Raw genomic sequence first — 23,506 nt, 5'->3', positions numbered from 1 at the left:
AAGTGTTTTCTCAGCCCAAACGAGCCGTTTTTGCATATAAATTTCTCAACAAGTGGGTTTCTCGTCATCACTGAAACAGACATAATGAATACCAGTGAACAAATATCTTACATTCCCTCAAATTAATGAACTTCAATGAACTAATTTAGTGGGGTATTTTATTTTCCATGTTACGTAGTGAAACGCGGTAAACAATAACATTGAAGTGTCTAATTTTCAACAAATTTTTAAGTACTAAGTTTGTTGTGAATTAAATAAATCTAATGTATTTTCTCACTGAACTTCACTGAGTTTGTTGAAAATATATCAACTGAATTCAACGGAAAATAAGACACCCTAATTTGTTCACAGAAATTCATTATGTTCAACGAAAAAGGAAAAGGAAACACTATAACATATGTGTTCACGAATATTTTTTTGGGTTTTATAAAATAAAACCCCAATGTATTTCCTAACATAACTTCACTGAGTGTGTTAATAAGTCAACTTGATGTGTATGTTCAAGAAGACTCCCTGAGTTTTATAAAAAATAACACATTTCATGCGTTTATTAATAAAGAATCGTTGAGCTTTTAAGGTAACCGATACACCCTACAATGTTTGTTCAAAAACATTAAAGCACCTTCTTGCGCTTGTCTATTGGGATTCCCTGAGTGTTATCCAAGATAAGACGTACTTGTTTACAAAGTCTGTTGAGAAACATGACATCCTAAATGGTTCGTTTACTAATATTCACTAACTACGCTAGAAATAAGTCAATCTGATGTGGTTCTTCACTGGGATTTACTGCATTTATTTTTATGTGCTTATTTATAAATATTCAGCTTGTCATGTACTGATAATCACGGAGCTCGACTCGCAACCTGCAGGTCGCAGATACGAATCTTCATGTCTAAAATGTTTAGCATGTCAGGTACAGGAAGTGATGTAATGTTCGATTAATCCCACTTTTTTCTTGCAAAATAGCAGTTCAGGAGTTGTTAGTGGGTGTTGTTAGCGTTAACTTGCTGTCTTCCATCTGGTCTATCACTTCTAAATTAGACACAGCTAGCGCAGATAACCCTTTAGTAATTTTGCACGAAATTAAACAAACAAATAAAAAATATGATAGAGATTCACTTATATATGCGGGAAATTATACCTTGATTTGTTTATTCGCTAAGATAAACTGCGTTTGGTTAAAACAGAAATCTTAACGTGTCTTCTCATGAAAAAGTACAAAGTTACACAAAAAATGAGACCTTAACGTGTTTGTTTATGAAGCTTGACTAAATAAGTCGGTCTAATTTATTTTTCACTGGTATTCGTTAATTTTGATAAAATATAAAGTTTAGTGATGTGTTTGTTCACTGAAATTCAGTGGTTTTTGAAGTGAGATTATAATGTGTTTGTTCATGGAAACTGACTGAGTTTTATGGTAAACAACACTAATTATAGTCGTTATCCACTTAAAATCGTTAACTTTTAAAAATTTGAAGTACCTTATATTTTATTTATTCATTAATGTTCATTGCACTTGTTAAAAATGAAGACTTTAATGTATTTTTTACAGACAATTCCTGAGTTCTACAGAAAATAAGACAGTCTAATATGTTTGTTTACAACGACTGTCTCAGTTTTACGGAAATAAGACATAATAATATATTTGTCCACAAAGACTACCTGACTTCTTGAACAATATAAAGAACTTGATGTCGTTGTTCAGAGATAATTCCTGAATTATTTGGATCATGAGATACCATAATGCACTTATTCATTGAGATTCACCGAGTTTGTCAATATAAAATAGTCTAATGTGTGGGTTCAAAGAGATTCACTGAGTTCAACGTAAAGTTTGTTTGTTTTGAATTTCGCGCAAAGCTATACGAGGGCTATCTGCGCTAGCCGTCCCTAATTTAGCAGTGCAAGACCAGAGGGAAAGCAGCTAGTCATCACCACCTACCGCCAACTCTTGGGCTACGTTTTTTGCCAACGAATTGTGGGGTTGACCGTTACATTAAAACGTCCCCACGGCTGAAAGGACGAGCATTTTTGGTGTCAATGTAAAGTAAGACACCATATTGTGTTTTCCACTATTGCTCGCTGAGGTTATTGATAAATAAGAACCTAATGTGTCATTTCAATGACAGTTATTAAGTTTTGCGGAAAATGATACATCATTATGTGTTTGTTAATTAAGATTCACTGAGCTGTTAAAAAATTAATGTGTTTATCCACAAAAATTAATTGATTTTTACAGAAAGTAACACACATTAAAATATTTGTTCAAAAAGTCATTAAATTCTAAAGGAACCAGTTCACTACTGTGTTTAGTCCCTGTGATTCATTGCATTTGTTGAAAATTAGGATCATAGTGTATTTTTCTACATAAAATTGTCAGATTCTACGGTAAATAAAAAAGTGTAATGTACTTATTTACTAAAATTTGCTGAATTTGTTGAAAATTAAGAAAACCATTATGTGGTTGTTCACAGAGATTTTCTAGATTCTAAGAATCATAAAACACCCTAATATGTTCGTTTGCTGCAGTTGGTTTCTTTGTAGGGTCTGTAGTGGATTCATCCATACTTGTTCATTTTTGCCTAAAAAGTGGTTGCCATGGTTTTCGATGTCTTTTGCTGTATCTTTTTAACATATTATTTAGGCAAGAGTTATCAAAGAGATGGTTACCAATGCAACCAAGGGAAGCGTACAGTTGTTATGTACAGTTCTTTCGATAACAAATAACAATTACAAGGCGTTACATTTTAAGAGTTTGTGATTGATTTATTATTAAACTTTTTGCTGTTATTTTTTTAATTTCATTGACCCAACAAGTCTCGTTATTTTTTTGCATCAATAGAGATATCAGAAGTACTAAGGAAGCTATCAACAGAAGTTTATTATAACGTTGTATAATAAATTGCATTTCTGTTGCTCAAAATAGAGTCAATTAATATGCTTCTCATGCAAGATAAGTATTACAAAATAGTTGTGAGATACAAGTCCAGTCCTGTCTGACATTTTGTTTTTTTGTGTAACTGGTATATAAAATTTTGAGTAATCTCAAGAAATACGAAAATAGGGCTCACATTGTTATCATAAAAAAGGAGATGCAAACATTTTTAATCACAAAATTTCAGATTTGTATTGGCAAGACACAAACAATGTGATGGCTCAACGTCTAATGTCTAGTCGTGCATATGCACCTAAGGCACTACTTGTACACTACCTATGTTAGTAATGTGTCTTGTTATATCGCATATATCTAATGTATTTACTTTAATGTAATGGAAATAAAGATGCTTATTCTCGTTCGAATGCACATAATCGCAAATTACAGCTGTCATTTTTTCTCTGTAGTGTCCATGCCAAACCGTCTAAGTCTGTTTACTATCGTTCCTAATTTTAAACTACTTTCCAGCAACTAGTTAGCAGCACCCTAGCAACTACGATAATGGATTGACTTTCACTCGTATAACGACTCATAGCTTCAGGTATTTAAAGTGTGGAATTACACTATGGTATTACACGGATTTTAAGGCAGCTTCTAATCGCTGAAATTAAGAGCTCTACTACAGAGTCAGCCGCGTCCGAATACACTGTTGACTAGAAAAAGGAATCAACTTATATGCGATTAGTCTTAAAGCGCATCGATATTACAATAGATTGGAGTGATTTTTCTTAAGGCATACTTACTGGATATGGGATGAAAATGTTTTACAATTCACCTTAAAACTTATTACTACACATAGGATTAATGTGGTATTCAATCGTACTTCAGGTATGTTGACTACAGAGGGGATTACAATCATGATGTCAGAAAAACACCAAGTTCAAGAAGTCTTGATACAAAATAATAAAAACGCTGAAACCTCAGTGCTTTCTAAAGGTGGACCTTTCTTCTTAAGGGGGAAACTAAAATTATATTAATATACAGTTAGTCTTAAAGCATATAGATACATACATATATGGGATAATATTTAGTCAGATGTGGGATCACTAGTCAGATGAGGAATAAAGATGATAAAAAGTAATTTAGTTAGTCTTAAGACCTGCTGGGTAGACATGGAATTATGATGATTTACATTTAGTCTAAAACCCGTTGTGTCATTCGCTGTCCATAAACGTAGAAAGTTAACACGAAATAACATATCATTTCACCTAGTACTGTGTATAAGATATTTATATTACGGTTTCTGTCATGCTATGTATCTTTAAAATATTGCATGAATTTATGTCAGCTTTCTATTTTGGCGACAGAGGAACGCGTTTCTCGGAACTTCCTTACAGTTTCATACTTTTTACCCGTTAAGGATAATTACTGCAGAGTTTACTTTTTATGAATAATTCTCACTACTCTAGAAGACAAAAGTGCTTTCTCTGTAGAACTTATGATAAACATAGAGAATTTCAAATAAAAAGAAATAGAGAACCCGAAACAGAGCGCCCTCTAGTAGTACAGCAGTATGTTTGCGAACATGCAATGCTAGAAACTAGGTTTCGATACCTGTAGTAGGCAGAGCACAGATAGCCCTTCGTATATCTATGTGTTTAACTACAAACAAACCTAAACAGTGCAATTTTGCTTTTCTTTTTTGTACTGAGATTATTTACATTTGATTTATTTACACGTATCATACAATGCATAGTAAGTAATGTTACTCGCCGTGCAAATAATGTGTCGCTTTTTATCGCTGCTTTCGAGTTGTGTGGTTTGTGCACAAGAGGAGGTTGGTTGATCTAACATCATTCTCTTAACACGGGTTGTGTTCAAAGTGAAAAAAATATGTGTATTTACATTCTTCTGGGAAACCGTAACATTGTGGTTTTGACATAAGTAGATGCTTATAGTCAGGCTTTTTAGTTACTAACATAATTATAATTATACATACAACCAACATTATAGGGTTTCTCTTGTAACATTCTACAAGCAAGCCGATTATACACTTAAAGGTAGGTCTCTGGCAGCAACCACTAGAGCCTGTAGAGAAAAAAACCAATCGATAATGCCCGGTCCCTTGAAGGCTTTGCGCCACTCAGGTTGAGCCGCAACAGCCCGCATCACCCCGCAGTTTGCCTTCCCGATGAGTCTTCGTGCTGCATGCTCTGTTTACTGGACGCAGTTCTCCGCGACTTTGTTGCTTTCATTGTTGTCAATGGAACGATTGTTGATAATGTGAGGCCAAATAATAGATCTTGTTTTTGTAAACATGTGCGCCTTGAATCATAAACCAGGTATGTAAATCTGAAACTTTAATTTACATAAAGCTTCAGTTGGTCTCACGTACGCATTTTCTTGGGTTTTGTGCATGCTGCTGCATATGTACAGTTAAGTAGGCCTAGTATGTTTCCATAGTCATAACAAGACGCTTGTTTGTAGCCTCTTTTCTTAAAGTTCATTTGTACAAAAGTATGTTAAAATAATTTTCAACAAGTGTCATGCCAAAATTTAGCCAAGCTCTTCTATTTTAAATTAAAATATTTAATAAAAAATTTATTAATTCAAGCCCCTTTACTTATCCAATTAATTCAATATGTTATTTTGTGATATTGTATTGTAGTCACCACTATATAAGTCACGTGCATCTATCTTAAAAGTATTCAGTTGTACTAATAATATCAGCTACGCTTGGTCATTAATGGTTTTACTTATTTATTACGAATATGACTCTGTTTGCATTCTAGCCGACTAATTTTTACGTTAGCACATTTTGGTAATGTTAAGTTGTAGGTTAAAATCTCAGCTAAATCCAAGTAGATCAGATCTGGGTACTTGTACAGAATATCCCTAGTATCATAGCGAGTGTTAGAGACGCATCCATTTGTGGTAGTTTAGTTGATAACTCAAGAATATTACAATTCTTGATCATAATATCAATTAGAATATCTTCAACGTCATCATAGTTACCGAAGTTAATGTAATAATAAAAAAGCATATAATATAATAAAAGTAAAATACAAAATATAATGTTTGCAATGTGTAACATGTTTTTATCATATAAAAACTTTTTTTTTTTTTTTACTGGGGAAATTCTGTACAACTATCCAGACCTGCACAGCATTTTTAATTGTTATAATATCGTATAGTGGGGATTAGGTATCTAAAACGAAAACCACATAAACAATAATAAATTTTGCAACTGCGCTGAGATTGTGATGTATCAATATTTTGGTAGTGATTTCTTTGGCAGTGTGGGCCATACAAAAAGACGTTTAACTCGTGTTAATTATAGAAATCTAACACGACTCGAGATATACATGACAACTTGTTTAGCGTGAAACAACAAAAACTGTTTTTAAAGGGTTAACAAAGCCATAAAACTAGGCTTAACAGGATATCAGGCAGAGCTCTGTCAGAGTTGGAGAACAATTGTAAAATTGGCCAGAATTGTGAGCAGTGGAGCGAGCGCACTTGTATCTGCTAGAGGACAACCGAAGAAAATTGAATAAATGAATTATATATCTTAGTGTGCATAAATGTTTTTGCTTTACAGAAAATTAGCTATCTTCTACTGTCTATATTTTAATTCTATATATTTATCAAGGTACAAAATAACATAGTTATGTTACAATTTTGTATTTTAATATAAACTTCATAACAGCTGTTGCTCTGTTTCACTTTGTGTTTGGATATAAACATCATAACAGTTGTAGTTATATTCCAACTTTGTATTCTATTATAAATTCATAATAACTGCTGTTGCCCTTCACTTTGTATTTTAATATAATGTGTTTCAACATCATATATTAATACAAACATCATAACAACTGTAGTTGGGTTTCACTTTGCATTATATCATTAATATCATAACAACTACAGTTGTGTTTCATCTCTGTCTTTATAAGATCATATAACAGCTATTGTTGTGCTCTAACTTTGTATTTCATTAGACTACATTATAACAAATTTTAATTGTTTTTCAACTTTGTATCTTCGTAAGAGTATATAATAACAAATATTGTTGTTTCACTTACGTATTTTCATCAGAATAACTCATAAAAACTGTAGCCATTTCTTAACTGAGTAACGATACAATATAAAATATCTATATATAGATACAAACTAAGATAAGAAACAAAATCTTCATGTACAATCACAAATTAAGAAATAGAACATCCGTGTATTAACACTAACTAATGTAAAAACAAAATAAAATATACAACATGAACACAAGACTATAACAAAAGTAAATTATACAGCTATAAACACGGACTAACATAAGGAAGACGAAATACCTCTGTATAAACTCAAGAAACTTTGAGTTAAAGGAGAATATTTCGCAATATATCAACCAATTCACATCTTCTATATCCAGTGCCAAAGGTTTTTCATCCAGTACCAAATCTCACCAGGCTAAGTTGGTTACACTAGACACAGTAATGGGTGAAATCACGGTAGAAAGCAAAGAACTAATTATTCCTCTATAGACTTAGATTGATTAATGTACTATTATATATACTGAACTGTGGTATTGATATAGTTTAAGCTCTTTATATAAAACGAAAGAGAGCGCTTAAATTAAATAGAAATAAAAACATTGGTGATCAGAGCACTAAAGTGGTTCACCATTACCATAAATAATCTCCAAACAAAACGAAGTGTTGAAGTTGAAGTTTTAAAACGTTTTGATATTCAGTAAAACCTCTAAGCATTGTTACTGAATAACAATAACGCTGTATTTCTCAAATAACTGAATGAATTTTGTGTTTAAAATGTGAGAAAATAAATCTAGTTTGTAAAATACGAGAAAAACATATATGTAAATGTAGAAATGAGGTAAGAAACAAAATTATCGTTTCGTAAACATGAACTAAGGTAGGAAATGAATTTTCTCTGTAAAAAAAGACTAAGGTCAGAAATGAAATATATCTTTTATAAACCTAGACTAGAAATAAAAAAATCCCTTCATAAACTAAGGTAAGAAACACAATACCACTTTATAAACTTAAATTAAGTTAAGAAACAAAATACCCGTTTATAAACGCTTTTACGCTAATAAAAATGTATCCCCCCTATAGCACAAGATAGAATACAAAATATCTGTGTTTAAACACTAAAGGTGTGGCGATACAGCGATAAGATATAGAAAAGTCGTGATACAATTATATTGTTACATCATTCGATACGATACGATTTATGTATTTTTTACGAAATTTGGCAAGTTTCCAGTTAACATAAGTCTTTTGTAAAGAAAAAAATCAAAATTTCTAATAAATTATTTTTACTCAAGATTAATGATTCAATAAAGAAGATGAACATTATGTAGTACATGTTGTTTTCATTTTTTTTATCAAACACATTACATGAAAGAAACATAAATTAACAATAATAAAGTAGATAGGTGTTAACTGTTTGTTTTTTTATCGGTTTACGTCTTTTTCCAGTTCCAAATTGGCTGATCAAACTTGAGAATTTGAAAAAGCACTATAAAGTATGAAGTTCTTAAATAACACAATATCATTAATATAAATAATAAATTACAGAAAATACTAACAAACTTTGTAACAAAGCGTTGGTAAAACCTTTGTATCTAGATACGCATTGTAATTTGGCATCAGTATCTAAATACGTATCATATCGATTACTGTGATTATATACGCACCCCACAGTAAGGTAAGATATAACACAAACGAAGATAAGAAACTCAGTATTCCTTTGTAAACACAGAATAAGGTAGGACAATAATTCCTCTGTAAATTCAAAAATAAAGTAAGAAACTAATATTTCTTTATAAACACAGACTAAGGGAAGAAGCTAAATCCTCCTGTATAAATACAGATGAAGGTAAGAAACAAAATATCCCATTGTAAACACGAACTGAGAAGCGAAATATTACTGTATAAAAACATTAATTCAAAAACCAAATATTTCTAATTGAACGAAAATCAAAGTAAGAGAGTTAGCAAGAAAATTCGAGGGTTGGTCTGCTGTTGAATATCAAGAAGATAAAGGTCATGTCATCCAGAACGTTCAACAAATTTAAAGTAGGTAATGATCAAGTGGAGGTATTGGAAAGATTCATTTCTTTTTCTGGGGTTCTAGAATAGATAATAGTGGGTGTTGTTCTGAATAAATTAGAAGAAAGCTAATATTAAAAAAAAACAGCAAGGTCTGGCTTGAGTAAGATAGCGAAGAATAAGGATGTTTCTTGGACAACTGAAAAAAGATTACAAAAAAAAACGTTGAATTTCCTAGCTTTGACGTGCAGATGTAAAAACTGGACTCAATGGAAGAGTGAGAAAATAAAATCGAATCATTTGAAATGTGGCGGTGGATAAGACTGCTGAAGGTGTCACAAACATTAGGAGAACCATTCAATCAGTCTGGACCAAATATAGCCTACTTGCTCCCTTGAGGCTATGATGTTCAAACTTAAACTGAAGTATTATGTACATGTGATGCAGGCAAACAAAGGAATTTAAAAGACTCTCGTGCTTGGTAAAGTGAAAGACCTCAAACAAGGAGGATCAATGGAGGAAAAGAAGCCATTGTTATTTCTCTAAAGCCTTTTCAACACACAACTTATAGAACTAGAATACGACATGCAGAGTAGTGGTCCAAGCAATAGTTTAATGGAAAAACTATTTATCTCTTTATAGACACAGAGTAAGCTGATAAACAAAATATCCTTGTACATACACAAGCTAAGGTAAGAAATGAAATATCCCTCTTTAAACATGTAATAAGGTGAACAAAATATCCCTCTATAAACTCAGAAGAAGACAATATCGACGAGTTAACTACATTGCTGTAGGGTAAGTGATGTCTTGAGCTACTTTTTTCAAATCTTATACAGTTATGTGGTAAATGATTTCGTGAACTAGTTTTTACTACGTCTTATATCTACTTTGTTGCATGACAGATGATCGCACGAGCCACATTTTGTTAACTTTCGTAATGCGGTTGTTATATGATAAATAATCTCTTAGGCTAGTTTTGTTAAATTTTATAGTTAGATTGATGTGTGGTAGTACTTTGATTTTTGCTATGTTAATAGTGGCATTTCGGACTGCTTATTTCTTAAGTCTCATGTATTGTTTGTTGTGCAGTAAGTGGTCTCTTGAACTAGTTTTCGCTATGTCCAATATCTAGATTTTTGTACAGATGATATTTCTTCAGCTCGTACTTTTAACAATATAATGCTTTTATTGTTTTGTGGTAAATGATTAAATTAGCTAGTTTTTTTTTACGTTTCTTAGATTGTTGTGTTGTAAGTGACCTCGCAAACTATTTTTTGGTAAGTCTTTTAACTAAAGCTAGGTTTTTAAGGCTGACACGTAGTTTCTTGCAAGGTAAGTAGTCTCATAAGCTAATTTTTTACTAAATATTATGTCTACATTGTTTGAGATAAATGATTTCACGAGCTATTTTTCTAATACTTATATTATTAAATCTGAAAGCTACTTTGTTGTGTGATAATTTCGCAAGCTAGACATTGTTTTTGGTTGTGCATAGATTGTTGTGTGGAAAGTGATTTCGTAAGATTGCTTTTCTAACGTCTAATAATTACATTGTTGTTTAATAAATGATCTCTAGAGCTAGTTTTGCTAAGTCTTACATCACGATTGTTATGAATTAAGTAACTTCACAAACTTGTTTTTAGGTATCGTGCTTTGTTTATTATGTGGTAAATTATCTAACGAATTAGCTTTTGTACAGTTTGATTCTTAGATAGTTGTATGTTAACTGGTCTCTCAAGCTAGTTTTTAAGTTTATACCTACAGTCATGTGAAAAAGTTAGGACACCGTATGAAAGAAAGCCTGTGTATTTTTGTAACATTTTTGGATATATAGATATTTAATCTTAATTTCAACAATACTGCGAGATTATAAGAATATAACTAAACAATTAAAACTGAAGAAAATACTTTTTAAGTTCTTCTGTAAATGTAATTCTACAAAATGCATATTCTAACTGAGGAAAAAGTTGGGACACCCCCACATTTATTCCCACTTAAAATGGCTCAACTCATACACAGGTGTATCACACCAGGTGCACATGATAAGAAGATCGTGACTCAGCATTTTTAATGAGGCTTGCCCTATTTAAACCTCAGACATTTAGTTTGGTGTACTCCTGACTGTTGAGGCCTGGCATGGCCAAGCGCGTAAGGCGTGCGACTCGTAATCCGAGGGTCGCGGGTTCGCGCTAAACATGCTCGCCCTCCCTGCCGTGGGGGTGTATAATGTGACGGTCAATCCCACTATTCGTTGGTAAAAGAGTAGCCCAAGAGTTGGCGGTGGGTGGTGATGACTAGCTGCCTTCCCTCTAGTCTTACACTGCTAAATTAGGGACGGCTAGCACAGATAGCCCTCGAGTAGCTTTGTGCGAAATTCCAAAAACAAACTCCTGACTGTTGAAGTGAGAGTGAGCACCATGGTGAGAGCAAAAGGGCTGTCTGAGGGCTTCAGAAAGAAAATTGTAGCAGCTTATGATTCTGGTAAGGGATTTAAAAAGATCCCAAAAGATCCATTCCACTGTCTGGAAAATAGTCAACAAGTGGAGGGCTTTCAAAACAACTGCCAACATGCCCAGGTCTGGTCGTCCAAGCAAGTTCATCCCGAGAGCAGACCGCAAGATGCTAAAAGAGGTCTCCAAACACCCTAAAATGTCATCACGGGATCGACAGCAGGCTCTGGCGACTGTTGATGTGAAAGTGCATGCCTCTACAATCATAAAGAGACTGTACAAGTTTAACTTGCATGGGAGGTGTGCAAGAAGGAAACCTCTGCTCTCTAAGAGAAACATCAAGGCAAGACTGAAGTTTGCCAGAGTGAATGTAGACAAAGACCAGGACTTCTGGAATAATGTTTTTTGGACAGATGAGTCCAAAATTGAATTATTTGGACACCAGAACCGAGGACATGTTTGGCATAAACCAAATAGAGCATTCCAAGAAAAGAACCTCGTACCAACTGTGAAGCATGGAGGTGGAAGTGTCATGGTTTAGGGCTGCTTTGCTGCAGCAGGACCTGAACAGCTCACAATCATAGAATCCACCACGAATTCTACTATGTTTCAGAGGGTGCTTGAGGATCATGTGAGACCATCTGTACGAAACTTAAAGCTGAAGCGGAACTGAACCCTGCAACACGACAATGACCCAAAACATACCAGTAAATCCATCAAGGACTGGCTGAAAACTAAGAAATGAAGAGTCCTGGAATGGCCGAGTCAAAGCCTAGATCTTAATCCCATTGAGATGCTGTGGGGTGACGGGCGGTACATGCAAGAAACCCCTCAAACATCTCACAGCTGAAAGAATTCTGCATTGAGGAGTGGGGCAAACGTTCTTCAGACCGATGTCAGAGACTGGTAGATGGCTGCAAGAAGCGTCTCACTGCAGTTATTTCAGCCAAAGGGGGTAACACTAGCTATTAGAGGGTAGGGTGTCCTAACTTTTTCCTCAGTTAGAATGTGAATTTTTGTAGAATTACATTTTCAGAAGATCTTGAAAAGTATTTTCTTCAGTTTTAATTGTTTAGTTATATTCCTATAATCTCTCAGTGTTGTTGAAATTAAGATTAAATATCTATATATCCAAAAATGTTACACAAATACACAGGCTTTTATAGGGTGTCCTAACTTTTTCACATGACTGTAAATAGTTTTGTAGTAACTGGTCTCAAGAGCTTTTTTATGTCTCATGTCTGTACTGAGTGATATCTTAAGATAGTTTAATAATGAGATGTTTGTGTTACCAAGTCTTATACCTAGATTTTTGTGTGGCAAGTTATCTCACGAGCTAGTTTATACTGAGCGTTATACCTATATTACTGTGCGTTAATTGATCTTAAGAGTTTGTTTTTGCTATTGTTTTACACCTGGATTTTTATGTGGTAACTTCTCGAGCTACATTTTGTTAATTCTCATAACAAGCTTGTTCTGTGATAAGTGATGATCTTGTGATCAAGTTTTTGTTACGTCTCATACCGAGAATGTTATGTGGTGAATAATCTTATGAGCTAGATTTTGCAGTCTTATAACTTTTTGTGCATTAAGTGATATTTCATGCTTCTAGTTTATTTTTTAATTGTCACAGCGAGATGTTTAGGTAATACATGGATCATTGGATAGTAACTTACCTCACAAGTTAGTTTCAGTTAAATCTTATATAGAATCGTAAGTTATCTCACGAGTTCGTTTTTCTTCAGTCTAATAACTAAATTATTGTGTAGCAGTTGATCTCACGAACTTGTTTTGTTAAGTTTCATTGCTAGATTACACTGCTAAAAGTGATATAACGATCTTGTCTTATACTTTGAATACTGTTTGGCAAGTGTGCATGCAAGCTAGTTTCTTTTAAGTTTCATGTGTGGATTATTTGTTGTCAGCCAGTTTTACAAATTGTTCTTTCTTAAGTTTCATATCAAGGTTGTTGAATTATAAGCGTTCTCTCGAGCAGTTGTTAAACTGGTGCTTAAAAACTTATTTTTATTAAATTTTATAATTATATTGTTCTGTGGTAAGTGCTCTCACAAGCTAGTTTTTCCTTACTTTCAACTTTGCTTTTTAGGGGCCTGGCATGGCCTAGCGCGTAAGGCATGCGACTCGTAATCCGAGGGTCGCGGGTTCGTGCCCGCGTCGCGCCAAACATGCTCGCCCTCCCAGCCGTGGGAGCGTTATAATGTGACGGTCAATCCCACTATTCGTTGGTAAAAGAGTAGCCCAAGAGTTGGCGGTGGGTGGTGATGACTAGCTGCCTTTCCTCTAGTCTTACACTGCTAAATTAGGGACGGCTAGCACAGATAGCCCTCGAGTAGCTTTGTGCGAAATTCCAAAACAAACAAACAAACAAACTTTGCTTCTTGTGTAATAAATTATCTCATGAGCTAGTTTTTGTTAGAAGTTGATTTGTTAATAAGTCTCACAAGTATTATGAAACAATATTGCTAAATAAAAAAAAAGATATGTAGCGCTGGCTGTTGAACTTGGAAAAAGGAGCCACAGAATATAAGGAAGGAAATGGGCACATCACTTGATCCGGCTGATAATATAGCAGACTAAGCCGTCTTGACTTTACATGAAGAATAAAATTCCTACACTACTGGCTACCCCACTCTATCTATTGAAAGGTTGATGCTTGAATAGAATCTCAGCTTTCATCATTATACTTTTCCTTTAGTTAACTTTAGAATCACTATTTTTGTTATTATTGTACAATGTAATAATATTTTACGAATGAGATTTATTGTTCTATTTGTTTTACCAGTAATGTAGGGATTTTATTCTCCATGCAAAGTCTGCTATCTGAACATTTGTCGTATCAAGTGATATGTCTACTTCTATCTGTCGTATCAAGTGATATGTCCACTTCTATCTGTCGTATCAAGTGATATGTCCACTTCTATCTGTCGTATCAAGTGATATGCCCACTTCTATCTGTCGTATCAAGTGATATGTCCACTTCTATCTTGTTTGTCTCTTTTTTTTACAAGTTAAATAGCCAGACTTACGTACCTTTTTTATTTAGCGATTTTTTTCCTAACACTTGTTTTTTTATAACATAGCGTACGTGGGGTGCTATGTTATAAAGTGTATTCTAAAATTTTATCAATTTTTTACAGAATGGTAATAAAATATGTGGTCAAAGATGGTGAAGACTGTGCTATTCTGTCAAATAACAATAAAATTATAGTTAATGATGAAACTAGGTAGAGTAAGCCGGTTGAATAAAGAATATGCTGAAAGAAATAAGAAACCTCGGTTTTTGGCTATCCGTCGGTTACTACTTTGAGACGCTCTGGATAACTAAAAATCAGCATATACCCCAGATATAGTTAGCTTTTCGTATCTAGCTTTTGATAACCTGAAGATAAGAAAATCCAAGAAAAGACATTTTTAATTACGTTAATATGGGCGCCCGTACCATCCCTATACAAAAAGTGCTAGTGCACTTTCCGATAAGTAGATTTGTCTGTGATAAGTGATATCAAGAGCTATGTCTTCTTAATTTTTTCTTTGAATGTTATTTGGTAAGCGATTCCACAATTTATTATTTTTTAAGTCTCATACATACATTTTTATGCTGTAATTGATGGCACGAGCTTGTTTTTGCTAAGTCTTCTACATAGATTGATGTCAAATCTTACACTTAAAATATATTTTCCCTGATATCAATAACTTGTTTTGTGAGGTCTAATGGCTATGTTCTTTGCGTTTTAACTCATCTCACCAACTACTTTTTGTTAAATTTCACAGCGCGACTGTTGTGTTGCAAATGATCTTTCAAGATAGCGTCTTATACCAAGATTGATGTATGGTAAGAAATCTCTCGTGGTAGTTTTTTCCAAGTCTTGTACCTTCGTTGTTCTATTAATGATCTTACGAGATATAATTCGTTTTCTGCTGCTTTGTATATGCATGTTGTTGTGAAGGAAGTTAGCTCAAGAGCTAGTTTTTGTTAAGTCTTGTACCCGGATTACTCTGCGATATATGACCTGTTGAGTTAGATTTTTTCTAAATCCTTGTATTTTATTTTAATGATCTCTTGAGCGATTTTTTTATTAAATCTCATATCTAAGTTGTTGTATGATAAGGATCCGTCTTGTCTAGAACTATTAACACCAGTGTTGTGCTACCTATGATTAAAGAAATTTTCTGGACTACTCCAGTTTATTTGTTTGTTTGTTTGTTTTTCGCATAAAGCTACTCGAGGGCTATCTGTGCAAGCCGTCTCTAATTTAGCAGTGTAAGACTAGAGGGAAGGCAGCTAGTCATCACCACTCACCGCCAACTCTTGGGCTACTCTTTTACCAACGAATAGTGGGATTAACCGTAACATTATAACGCCCCAACGGCTGAAAGGGCGAGCATGTTTGGCGCGACGGGAATGTGAACCCGCTACCCTCAGATTACGAGTCGCACGCCCTAACACGCTTGGCCATGCCGGGCCAACTACTCTAGTTATATTATTACCTCATAATGTTCCAGTATTTAGTAAGATGGCGGAACAACATTGCACAATTAAAAAAACTAATATACTATTATAGAAATCTCTTCTTGTTAGGTTTGTCACGCTATTTTCATAATATTTTTCAAAGAAAACAACAAACTGTTCATCTTGTTGCTTATTTAAGAGAATCGTCTTCAACGACAATAGCCAGCCCTTGAGTGAGAGCCGTAACAATTATTAAGCATTAGTGACCTTCTTGCCCAACAGATTTGAGGTACACACGTAAACAGAACTTTCAAAAGTAGAATTTAAGAGCAGTGTCAGGAGGGACATAAGTCGAACTTGCTGAAGATGTGGGAGGGCTTGTCTAGCTACCTTACCTGAACGCTCCATATGAATTTGATTATCTTGTTTACATACAATAGATGCATAAATAAAATTTGGACAGGGACATATGATTTATGTTAAAGCAAAGTAAATATACGCTGTGAAAAGAAGTTATTATCTTCACAATGATACTATAACCAATTAGAGCATAAATAAATAAATTAATTCATAATCCAGAAATTATGAACTTATCAGTTCAAATACGCTTGAAACATCAGGTTATCTCTGACGATGGTGTAGAAGAACTGTCACTAGAAGGTGATTCAGTTGCAACTTGAAAGGATATATTGCCAGGGCCTAAACAGAAAAGAATTAATGGAGAAAATAAATCACTCAACAAAAAGTGTTTCAATTGCAATTTAAAATGGTATATCACTGAAACGTCTCTTAAAAAATGACAAGACATCCAAGACTGTGGTGAATCAGTTGCTGATAATGAACCAAGAATGAGATATCATGCGGTGCGGATATTTACTTCTTCCACTAGAAATAAGGAATATATTATTTAAAGAAACTAATTAACAGGTCAATGGAATTATTGATGGGAAGCCTTGCAGTATGTTGTTTAACATTGGTTTTACAATCACAATTATTCGACCAAATCATGGTAAAAAAAAAGTGAGAAACTACCTCCCGAAATAAATAAAGAAGATGGAATTAAAGTTCCAGCACAAGCAAAGTTCAAAGTCCCTCTCATCGTAAGACATTTCTTTGTATGACATGAAATATCATTGAAATCGATGAAGAGTCCTATTGAAAACTGGCTTTTCGTGTAAACACAGTTGTAGTGTTACAGTTCCAATAGTTTCACTGTATGTATGATTACGAAATCCCTATACGCTATATAATAGTTACACGACCAGAAGTTGAATTTCGCGTGACAATGAGGTTAGGTGCACATAGTAATTAATGCAGTAAAGCAAAATCCAAAAGGAGAGATAGTTCAAACTGAAGTTCATCCACTGTGATTGTCTTTGGAAGTAGTAAACAAGCAAATGCTATAGTGCAGTGGTTTTCAAACGTTTCAGACTTGCGTACCACTTTTAGTTGTTGTTTTTTTAATTAAATACCCAGTACTATTTTTTTTTTTTTTAAAGACAAGCCTAGTAACAAAAATTCATATTTTAAACACTAGCCAATTAATGCGAAGGATGCGATTGTTTATTTATGGCACGATTGAAGAATATGTGATACCTTCTTTGTTAATTTTAAGGAAAGAAAATACTACGGGTCGTCTATGCAAGTAAATGGTGAATCTATATATAAGAGGAATAGTATGTGCATGTACGTGGAAAGCTTAGATAAGGCTCATTACAAATTTTAGTTGTGCTGTGTACCACCGACATTAGCTCCACGTCCCACTAGTGGTATGCGTACCACAGTCTGAGAATACCTGACATAGTGATTAACGTCAGAGAAGAATTTCCCAATGGAACGTCAACTTGGTGATGACCTAAGGATTCTATCAAAGTCACTACCAGATCATCATATATAGAGCCACAAATGGATTCTCTCGACTATATAATTGAAGATTTCTCAAGTGGCAAGATAGCAATTGAAAATAAAGGACTAGAGGTCATCCCATCATTGTACCATAAGTTAAGGGGCAGAAACACTAAAAAAGATTTAGTGAGTGGACAGTATAAAGACAGTAAACAACATAGCAAAGAATGTTTTGTTTATGTTAATCAGAAATTAGAATGTCTTTTGTTTACGAAATGTATTTAACAATCTAGTGATTGCAATGGTAATTTATGAATGTTATAATTTGTGAACTGTAAATAGTGACTTTACTGCTTGCTAAGGAGGAAATTTTGCTCCCCGCTAGTACAGCGGTATGTCTCCGCATTTATAACGCTAAAATCAGGGGTTCAATTCCCCTCGGTGGACTGAGAAATTGTCCTCCTGGTTAGGGGTTGTGCAGTAGGCTAACAACCTACTCACTTAAAAACCAGCATGTTACTAAACCCGCAGAGTTTGCGGCCCTATGTTCCTTATGGAATTTAGTGGCATAATTATTATTAATTGTGGAATTTTAGTTTTATTGTTATTTTATTCGTTAAATTTGAATATTTCAGGGGATTTGAAAACTCGGGGCAAAGGCAATGTTGTAAACTATGTTTTTATTATTTTGATTTAGACGTTTTGTATTGTTTGCTAGAAGAAGCTTTGACGTGATATACTGATTCCTAAAAAGTGCCCGGCCATCTAGGTTTGACGTGATGTCTCGAATTTTCGAGTAATTTCTGGAAAATATATTGCATAAAAATAACAGGGTGAATTAATGGATTGATCATACAGTGGTTCATTTAATCTGTGAGTTGGTTAGCTAGATAGTGAGTCTGTTGATCATTTCAGTTTTGTACTTTCTTTAGTTTGTGCCGTGGATGCGAAAGGAAACTTAAGCAAAAGACTGTATAAGATTGATTTGTGAGATAAGCCTCTCATCTTCAGGTTAACGAAAGAATGACTTAGGAAGATCGAAACGTTGTTCTCTTCTCTATTTTAATAAAAGTTTTAATACCCATACTAACCGTCTTAAGATACATCTTAACTTCAAGTGGGTTTCTCGTCATCACGGAATAACTTTTGAAACGTTTTAGAACAAATAACTCGCAACAAATAAGTAGACTAGATTATACTTTACTATTAAATAATTTATGCAGTAGAAAAGTTTTAAAAAATCGTAATGATAGTCCAAATAAATTACTTAATGAATAAAAGTCTGAAAAGGGAGGTACTGAGACTTTATATTATCTTTCCCAAATTATAGAAAGAATCTAGCCAACAGTAGAAACTATTACAATAATAAACACTTAAAATACAATTGTGTGTGTGTGTGTTTTTCTTTTAGCAAAGCCACAAAGGCTATCTGCTCAGCCCACCGAGGGGAATCGAACCCCTGATTTTAGCGTTGAAAATACAATTGTATCTGTTATAATATATCTTTAATATTATATAAAGTTTAAACCCAATATTTTTATAACATGCTCTGCTCTTGTAATATTACAAAGTCAAAATACAGCTGCAACTGTTGTGATATACGACATGAAGATATAAAGTTGAAAAGCAATGGATAAGCCGTGAATTCGACATAACTTGTCTATTGCAACTGGAGTATTGAAAGAAGTAATAGATTTTGCCTTTGCATTATTCACGAAGTATTTATTTTCTTCTTTGAAATTACACGTTTAGGTGAAGAAAAAATTTCATAAATAAAACTAATCGCTGTGGCATGGACCACTTTCATGAAGATACAAAATAGAAACACAAATATTGTTGTTGTAGTGTATCCTTATGAAGACTCAAAGTTGAGACAAGGCTATAGTTGGTAGGAGACATCTCCTACGAAGATGTATAGGTGACAAGCAACTATGATTTTACGGTGTACGTTTACAAATAACAGATTCAACTCTCGGAAAGATGTTATGAGGTACCATAAATAAGATAATTTTTTACACCTTGTGGTTATGGGATTCGACTAACAATATTCATGTCACGGCTTCGAATTTAGGGTTTCTGTCAAGGTTTTGGTAATGCAAAACACTCAAGTGTCTAACCCAAAACTTAATGGGAATAAGGTGGGTTGAAGAAAAAGAGGGAGTTGTTATCATTTCTGTTATTATTGTAAGCTTGAGAAGTTTGACACAGGATCTTCTCCACCGGAAAAGGTTGTTTTAGTTACAATGCTCAACTAAATTTGATTTAAGTAACATCTGCCCTTCCCACATATTTTTGCGCTTGCTTCATCTCTGTAATCGGTCCTTCTTTCACCAGTTAACGTATTTTGTTCAGTATTTTCCTGTTTCCTCAGCAACATGCAATTTCATTAATGAGATCATTCAAATATTTTAAAAGATTCCCAAATTCTGCACCTTACCAGTATTTCTTGTTCAATAACATTTCACTTTGGCCTGGAAAACAGGTCGTTATCAGACGAGCCATCAAGTCTCTCAAAGGTTTTTCCACGTTTCTTGGACAAATCGTGTCTCTAGTCTTGTGATGAGCTTTATATAGTTTGTCAGGAGTATTGACCTGTCATAATCTCAACAGATACCAATCAAGGAGATAAGTGTGTACTGAAATATTTCACATTCTCTTTTAACTTAACTGGATCACCCAGTTCTTTTCTTCTTTTTTTGTCACTGGTCATTTGAACACTAGATATTTTTAGTTTTTCCACGTTTCCACGAAATGCAATAATTTGTTAGTGTGTTCAATGCCTATCTTTGCTAGAATATTGACCAGTCGCAGTCTTTCACCTCCATATATTGCTGCTAATCTTCATTATTTTTAACGTAATGCCATCTACCTGGAACCACTAAGTTTTTGGATATTTTTAGTGGAAATCTCATGTACCCATAAGGAGAAAATTGATGTTTCCTTGGTTAGTTACTTTGTTTTTATTTTCGCACAAAGGTACACGAGGACTATCTGAGCTAGCCGTCCCTAATTTAGCAGTGTAAGACTAGATGGAAGGTAGTTAGTCACCACCACCAACTCTTGGCTACTCATTTACCAACGAATAGTGGTATTGACTGCCATATTATAACATCCCCACGGCTGAAATATCGAGCATGTTTGGTGTGACGGGGATTCGAACCTGCGACTCTCAGATTATGAGTCGAGCGCCCTAACCACCTGGCCATGCTGGGCCGTGTTATATAAGGAACCACTTCTTTCCTATGTGATATTTTGAAAGCTTGCCTCATTAAAAAGATGCTCACGTGCATGCGCGCACGCTCGTGAATAAGTTAAATAATGATACTCGGGTGCACACCCTCAGGTTCCACTTAGAATGCGTGCAAAATTTTAGGTTTCTAGATTCCTTCCTCTTGGAGCTAAGGTGGTCACATACACATAGACCAACAGACACACTCTTTTATTAGTAGATGGATTGCGGCACCTGATTTCTTCTCACTGAAATATTCGACTATATAATTTTACATTGCCTTATCTTACAAATCAATGATTATCCATAAAAATGTATTTTAAAGAAACATGTCCGTTTTTGTTTTGTTTTATGTTTGTTTTTTTTTTTTGAATTTCGCGTAAAGCTACTCGAGGGCTATCTGCGACGGGGATTCCAACCCGCAACCATCGGATTACAAGTCAAACATCTTGACCCACCTGGCCATGCCGGACTTAAATGGCATTGTACTTCCACTTATCTAAAATATTAAAAGTAATTAAGACAGTTATTATGATAAAAGTGCGTTGGAAATTAGGTTTTCACAAACTGACCCCCAAGCACAGAAATCGTGGCTATTTAAGTTCGTTAAGTTATTGCTACACATACGTTTCAAATTCTGTTATTTATCGAGTTCGGATCCCCGTCACACCAAACATGCTCGCCCTTTCAGCTGTGGGGGCGTTATAACATGATGATTAATCCCACTATTCGTTGGTAAAAAAGTAGCCCAAGAGTTGTCGGTGGGTGATGATGACTAGCTGCCTTCCCTCTTGTCTTACACTGCTAAATTAGGGACGGCTAGCGCAGATAGCTCTTGTGTAGCTTTCGGCGAAATTCAAAAACAAACGAAACAAACAAACTGTTATTTATTGACCATCAGTGGCTTAGTGGAAAGTCTGTAGTCTTACAACTCTAAAAATGGGTTTTGATACTTGTAGTGAGCATAGTACAGATAGCCTACGCTAAACAACCAATCAATTAGCGGTATTTTTGAGTGTTTTGTTTTATATAGAGTATTGGTGGCTAGAGTAGTAGAAGATGGTAGGAAGAATAACACCTGGATTTTAATAAACAGTACGTGGATATCCGGGTAGTCGTCTATTTGGTTGTATGTAATTTATAAAGTGTTTGCTTTGTAAGTTGTTTGAATATGCATTAAACGTAGCAGGTATGAGATGTTTATAATTATTTTTGCCTGTTAATAATTCATTGTTTTCTTGCTTTACAAATAAAATGTTATACCTCGTCGAAAGGTTGTGTTTTTGATTATTAAGAAACAAAACTATTTGAAAATTAAAAATTTAGGATCTACCATTGTACATGTGAAGTAGGTCCCATGGAAGTACATGGAGTGATGGTAATTTTTTTTAAATTTCATTTCATTCGAAAAAGCAAAAATGTGTAAAGTGATATTTTTTTTCCGTTTGATAACTTTGTTAAGTTATTAAAGACGTGTTGCAGTAGACTGTTTTGTAGAATATTTCAAAATAATTACCAAAAAAATTCCAAATAGATTGTTAGAATTAAAAATCGGAATCGAAAACGTTATTAAAGGGTAAACATAGTATAAACATCTTTGTATTGTAAATCACAACCATTTTAATAAAGTAAATTTAAGTTATATTCATTTGTGTCTCGTTGCTTGTCGTTCGTGTCTGTACTTACGGATACGATTATATCAAGTTGTTTACTGCGTGTACACACTTGTTTTAATTATTACACTGACTAACTTATTTGTGTGTGGTAAAAACTATTACCCATGCAATCATTATTCTTATCTGACTGGGGCAACTGCTGTACAATGTTGTAGTTCCTCAGATGTATACTGTTTCCAGTAGGGTGATCGTTCATGTTATTATTTTTCATTGTTAGTTTAATACTTTAGTAAAGGCTTGCTTACACATAGGACAGATAAGATTTGTATTTTGGTTAATTTTGTATATTGTATTTTGATTACACTTTGTTTATTGCTGATATTAGAAACTTGAACAACACATTTACATAAGTTATAACTTAGAGTAACAACAAAAATTATCCTGAGGTAGAAAGGTCCACTTGTTGAAAGTGCTTGGGTAAAATGGTTTCTATTCATTTCTATCAAGGCTTCTTGAACCTAAGTACTTTTGTAACATCATGAACAAAAATTATCCAATTTCTTGAGACTTTCAGGATAAGGTTTATTAATATAAGATCTTTATTTGATAGACATTGTTTTTTTGTTGTTGTTTGGTGTTTTTTAGTTTTGAAATAGAGCTACAAGAACTGAAGTTATAATGTAATTAATCCCTTAAAATTGACTCAGTAATTTTGCTGAGTAAGTAATAGATTGATAAGCTTCATCGTGTTGTTGGCAATAAGCTACATTTATTATAACACTGGAAAGGACTTATCATGCACACAATAATAATTTGGTATACTGAGATATAGCATTGATCTGTAAAATATTTATTTTCTATGCTCAAGCATTCCAACTGTTATGTGATTCTTCAACACTGATCTTGTTCACTTGTAACAAAGAAAAACAGAATTTAAACACGCATATTTTTA

General features: G+C 34.0%; 1 protein-coding gene across 8 annotated transcripts in view; it reads left to right on the top strand.

The window, feature by feature from the left end:
• Positions 1-5,059: 5,059 nt before the first annotated feature.
• Positions 5,060-23,506, top strand: part of disp (RND transporter family member dispatched) — a 74,245-nt gene continuing 55,798 nt past the window's right edge. Inside the window, exon 1 of one of the 8 annotated variants that reach the window (XM_076464624.1) lies at positions 5,060-5,217. The gene's annotated coding sequence lies outside the window, so the exon portion shown is untranslated. Of the gene's footprint in view, positions 5,218-21,986; positions 22,128-22,152; positions 22,317-22,655; positions 22,794-22,826; positions 23,032-23,506 lie in introns of those variants that run through there. The other 7 variants (XM_076464621.1, XM_076464620.1, XM_076464626.1 and 4 more) reach the window with 7 other exon arrangements.

This window comes from Tachypleus tridentatus, chromosome 10 (genome assembly GCF_004210375.1).
Source record: "Tachypleus tridentatus isolate NWPU-2018 chromosome 10, ASM421037v1, whole genome shotgun sequence".
Classification (NCBI taxonomy): domain Eukaryota; kingdom Metazoa; phylum Arthropoda; class Merostomata; order Xiphosura; family Limulidae; genus Tachypleus; species Tachypleus tridentatus.
This window is presented reverse-complemented; position numbering and strand designations above follow the sequence as displayed.